General features: G+C 45.2%; 1 long non-coding RNA gene across 1 annotated transcript; it reads left to right on the forward strand.

Moving 5' to 3' along the window:
- Positions 1-4,008: 4,008 nt before the first annotated feature.
- On the forward strand, positions 4,009-4,691 carry LOC307212565. Its single transcript, XR_013837030.1, has 2 exons — positions 4,009-4,588; positions 4,630-4,691. It is a non-coding gene; the product is annotated as an uncharacterized lncRNA (long non-coding RNA).
- Positions 4,692-5,241: the final 550 nt, after the last annotated feature.

Raw genomic sequence — 5,241 nt, forward strand, 5'->3', positions numbered from 1 at the left:
CTCAACTAGAGCCAGGGCTTTTTCGGCTGCGGCTCCAACCTGGTGGAACGCTCTGTCACAAGAGACAAGGGCCCTGCAGGACTTGACATCTTTCCGCAGGGCCTGCAAGACAGAGCTGTTCCACCTGGCATTTGGTCAGGGCGCAGCCTGACCCCCTCCTCTGGCAATCTTTACAAAGCTTTAGTTTATGGTTGCCATCAATTGTGATTTTAATTCATTTTTATAATGTTTTATAATGTCATACTGTTTTAATGTTGTTAGCCGCCCTGAGCCCGGCTTCGGCTGGGGAGGGCGGGATATAAATAAAATTTATTATTATTATTATTATTAAATGAGATTAAAATAAATAAACAGGGGGAAGTGAACGAAAGCAACACACACAGACACACAAACACACCGGTCACTCCATACATTTAAAGGGCTATGAGAGCACTTCAGTCATGGCTTCCCCCAAAGAATTCTGGGAGATGTAGTTTGTCAAGGGTGCTGAGATGTGTTTGTTGTTGTTTAGTCGTTTAGTCATGTCCGACTCTTTGTGACCCCATGGACCAGAGCACACCAGGCACTTCCACTGCCTCCCGCAGTTTAGTCAAACTCATGCTGGTAGCTTCGGGAACACTATCCAACCATCTCGTCCTCTGTCGTCCCCTTCTCCTTGTGCCTTCCATCTTTCCCAACATCAAGGTCTTTTCCAGGGAGTCTTCTCTTCTCATGAGGTGGCCAAAGTATTGGAGCCTCAGCTTCAGGATCTGTCCTTCCAGTGAGCACTCAGGGCTGATTTCCTTAAGAATGGATGCGTTTGATCTTCTTGCAGTCCATGGGACTTAGGAGGCTGATGTTCCCCTCCTGCTATTCCCACAATATTTCCACAGTGGCTTAACCATCATTCCCTCTTCCCAGAAAACATTGGAATCATAGCTCTGGGAGGGGAATAGGGGTCTCCCCACAGCTCCCACCAGCAGACTCACTAGTCTGTTCTTAAGTGTCAGGCTCCTGCTCCAGCAAAGATTATTTTAAGGACCCCGTGAATTTTGTTTCCTTCTGGTGCTACCTAGTGGCTTCTGCAAGGTATAACAATTGGCTTTCTTCAATCTCACTTCTATAAAGCCCGTGCTGCTGCTGCCGCCTTCCAAAAGTCCAAAACACTGCTCTTTGGACATATGAAAGATTAAGTTGCAAACGACAACAACCACCCAAACCCATTATATTTAAGAGCGCTTGTTAAGAGTACTGGACTAGGGCCACATTCACACCATAAAGTTAAAGCACTTTAAACAGTAAACGGCTTCCCCCAAAGAATTCTGGGAGCTGTAGTTTCTTGAGGGAGCTGAGAAATGTTAGGAGATACCTATTGCCCCCACAGAGCTGTACTTTATAGAGTTCCCAGTAAAAAGAAGGATTGGCTGTTACGACTGTTCTATCCAGTGCTTTCCTTCCTGGGGGGGACAAAGAGGTACACGTACCCCTAAACATTTTGTGAATCTAAGTTTGGCCTCATCGAGTGGCAGTATTTCAATATGCGTAGGAAAACGAGAGTACCCCTAAACTTTTTTTTTAAAAGAAAAAAAGCACTGTTTAAATGTATTGTTGGCCGGTGCCTATTCTGCCTATTTGGTAATCTGGCTCGCTAGGTGACTAGTTCTTTGCTCCATGCACTTTCCCATTTTTCTTTTCCAACTGGCAAGTTGCTATTGCAACTGAGAATATTCAAACCCCAATAGGTTGGCTTTTCTGGCAGCCCTTAAATTAGGGCTACCATATTTCTGGGTTTTCCACGACACGTATGGGAATTGGGTAGGAAAATGGCAGCTGGGCAGATTTTCGGCAAATCGGCAAAATGTCCGGGGAAACTAAGGTGTATGGCAAGGGGGGGGGGGTATTATTTTTTTAAAAAACTTCAAAAAAGGCCCAAAACATTTGGAGATGTTCCCAAAGAAAGCTCAACAACTTTGAGGGGTGGGGGAGCTCAGATTGTTTCAGGCAAAGTTTTTTGCCCTTCTGCAAACCTCTGCGTTCATCTGAACATACCTGCTCTCTCAAGTTTCTTTTCCCACCAGTGGTTATATTTCAACGCCATTTTTGTCAGAACCCACCATCATCAAAGTTGATGATGATAATTTCCATTTAGAGACTGCTTCCTATGTGAAATAACTTGAAGCAATTTACAAAAGAGAAATATATAAGCCAATATGTATATGTACACTGTAATGGGAATTATGGTTGCTTGTGCGTAAGTGGCAACTGCTCCAGACAGCGTTGTCCGGCTAAACTCTCCCTGGCTGCACAGCCCTTACTCCGTGGCTGTGTCAGTTGCTGGCAGAATCCGTCAGTGGGCGTTTCCTGAAGTTCTTCCAACATAAAAGCTCCTTGACCCCAAGTCTCCGCCTGGCTTCCCTGCACGGAAGCTTTCTGCGCAGAGTGGGCGTGCCTAGCGGAGGTCCTGCGCTCTCCCCGCTGGTCTCGGTGGAAGAGTCTTGGAGCCCTCCCTCCGAAGCCCTCTCATGCTCCCCTTCCTTCCTGGTGTCATGCTGATTTCCTTCCCCAGAGGAAGTGCTCTCTCTCTCTCTCCCTCTGCTGGGCCCTTCTCCAGCATCGCTGGGGAGCCTTACCTCCGCTCTTGGCTCCGATGGCAGTTCCCTGACACACACACACACACACACACACACGGAAAGTACTCATTCACGTAACAAGATCTATAAACACTATCCATATTCATAAAAATTATATAAAAACAAATAAAATCAGAGCACAAGAAGGCAGTATGATGCAAAAGTTCAGTCAACACAACATGCATACAGCCCCTCACCCAATCTCACTCACCATCCATGTCAGACAACCCGTGTAACCATGCACTACCTCAAACAGTGCCGAGAAAAATTGTGATAAATCACTTCAGATCCTTGACCAGGAGGATTAAATCTACCTAGGTCTCAACTGGTCAGGAGAAAGGCACCGCCTGCCTCGTGAAAGGATTCTCTCCTAGTCATGTTGCTTGGATGACACCTCCTGGAATTGAGGCATCATACCTCTGAGTACTGGTTGCTGGGAATGAATAGGAAGAAAAGGCTGTTTGCCTCCCTGCTCTGCTTGTGAGTTTCTCAGAAACATCTGGTTGGCCAGTGTGGGACACAGGAAGTTGCACTAGATTAGGGTTGAGGAATCTTTGGCAGCCTGAGAACAGCATGCTTTCGTGGACAACATTCAGGGGGTCGTGCGCCAGAGATGGTTAAGACGAAAGACCATAGTGAAGGGGGAGGGGGGCAGAGGCAAAAGTTGCTGTGGACAGGGCACTGGTTGTACAGTAGGTAGATTCCAGCCTACTGGAGAAGTCAGAGGTTGTTTTTTTTTTACTTTCTTCCACACCATATTTCCATCCTCCATCCAGGGAAGCAAAAGGCATGATCTGTAGGAATGGATTTAGACACTGGGAGAGAACATATTGGTTAGTTATCATCCTTCCTTGCTCACGTGAGTGAGATCAGCAGCTAAAACTTAGAAGCTAAGACAAGTTCTATTTAACCTTCTAGAAACAATAATCCAGGATGCTCTAAGGGAGACTGGATTTTCCTAGTATACCCCTTTTCTCCCCCTTAAAACCACAATAACAAACACGTTGTTTTGTGAAGAAATAAAAGTAGTATTTACTTACATAATCTAGGTCTTGAAGCGGCAATTACAGGAGCGAAATGAAAGCAGGTTTATAACGATTATCTAAGTTACAAAAGTACAAAATGTAAGTTCAAAAATGGCGCCTGAGCTCCTAATTTCAGCTTGGAAGCATGATGAAGAAAGAAGAGGCTGCCCAGGCCGCAGTGTTACAGCTTCCTGCCAAGGCAAAGAAAGGAAGTGATCTCACAGAGTTCTCTCTAGCAAATTTTATAGGAAAGCTCTGTGAGCCTCAGCACCTTCATGTGCCTATCTGGCAAAACATGAATTGTTGGTTTGAATGAAATAATGTCCCACATGAGCATAGTTCAAGGACACAGGTAAAAGCACTCAAATGTCCAGCCACTTTTGATTGATGGGGTCTGTGTGGAGAGGGTAACAACGTTCAGATTTTTGGGTATTGAATTACAAGAGGATCTGTCCTGGAGTGTCAACACAAGGGGGCTTGTGAAGAAGGCGCAGCAGAGACTGTACTTTTTGAGAATCCTAAGGAAAAACCACCTTCCGCAGAAACTGCTGCTTGCCTTCTATCACTGTGCCATTGAGAGCGTGCTCACCTATGACTTATGTGTGTGGTACGGAAGCTGTACTACCCAGGACAGGATGGGGTTGTGCAGAGTTGTTAAGGCAGCAGAGAGCATTGTTGGCTGCCCACTCTCCACCTTAGAGCAGATTTATGCCACAAGGTGCCAGAGGAAGGCACTGGACATAGTAAAAGATCCATCGCATCCTGGTCACTGTCTCTTCGAGCTCCTGCCGTCGGGACGGAGATACAGGACGATGAAGACAAGAACGAGCCGTCTCAAGAACAGCTTCTTCTCCAGAGCGATCTCGGCCCTGAATGGGAAACCTGGACTTTGAAAGTCATCTAATCTTCCTTGCTGTATTATACTGTATTGTTTTAATTAGTGTTTTTATAGTTGTTCTGATTTTGAGTGGAGTGCCCTACCTGGGTGGATGGAGCAGCCAAGTAATTTCGTTGTCCCCGAGAGGGGGCAATGACAATAAAGATATTATTATTATTATTATTATTATTATTATTATTATTATTATTAAAGAGCAGGTGGAGCAGGACCAAAGATGGGCTGCAGCCTGGAGTGAGGGGGTCCAGCCTGGGGAGTCTTCCAAGGGCCAGGTAGGGAGACTTGGAGGGCCACAATCGGTCCATTGAGTTTATGTACCAGATTCCTGGTCTACCTAGACCACATGTCAATGGTGTAAGTTAACAAATGAATCTAAACTCTAGTTAAACATGTAGTCAGTCGGACAATCAGCAATGGAACAGGGATAAAGCTGGTCCTCTTGAATTACTTATTCGGAAGCTGCATTTCTTTTCTTTTTTTAAAAAACCCTTAGCAGTCAGTACACTTTAAAGTAGTTGCAGAATGGGTGTCTTATGTTATGACTATATATACCTTGAATATGTGGGAGGAGAAACTGAAAGGTCCTCTTCTTTCATGATAGTTATGGCTGACATGGTGAGGGTGATAAATTAGGTATACAGAGCAGCTAATGATGGAATTAAATGGCATAATGAATATGGATTAGGCATCTCTCCCAAGGTCAGAGATATGT

This window comes from Podarcis cretensis, assembly GCF_951804945.1.
Source record: "Podarcis cretensis genome assembly, chromosome: 1".
Classification (NCBI taxonomy): Eukaryota; Metazoa; Chordata; class Lepidosauria; order Squamata; family Lacertidae; genus Podarcis; species Podarcis cretensis.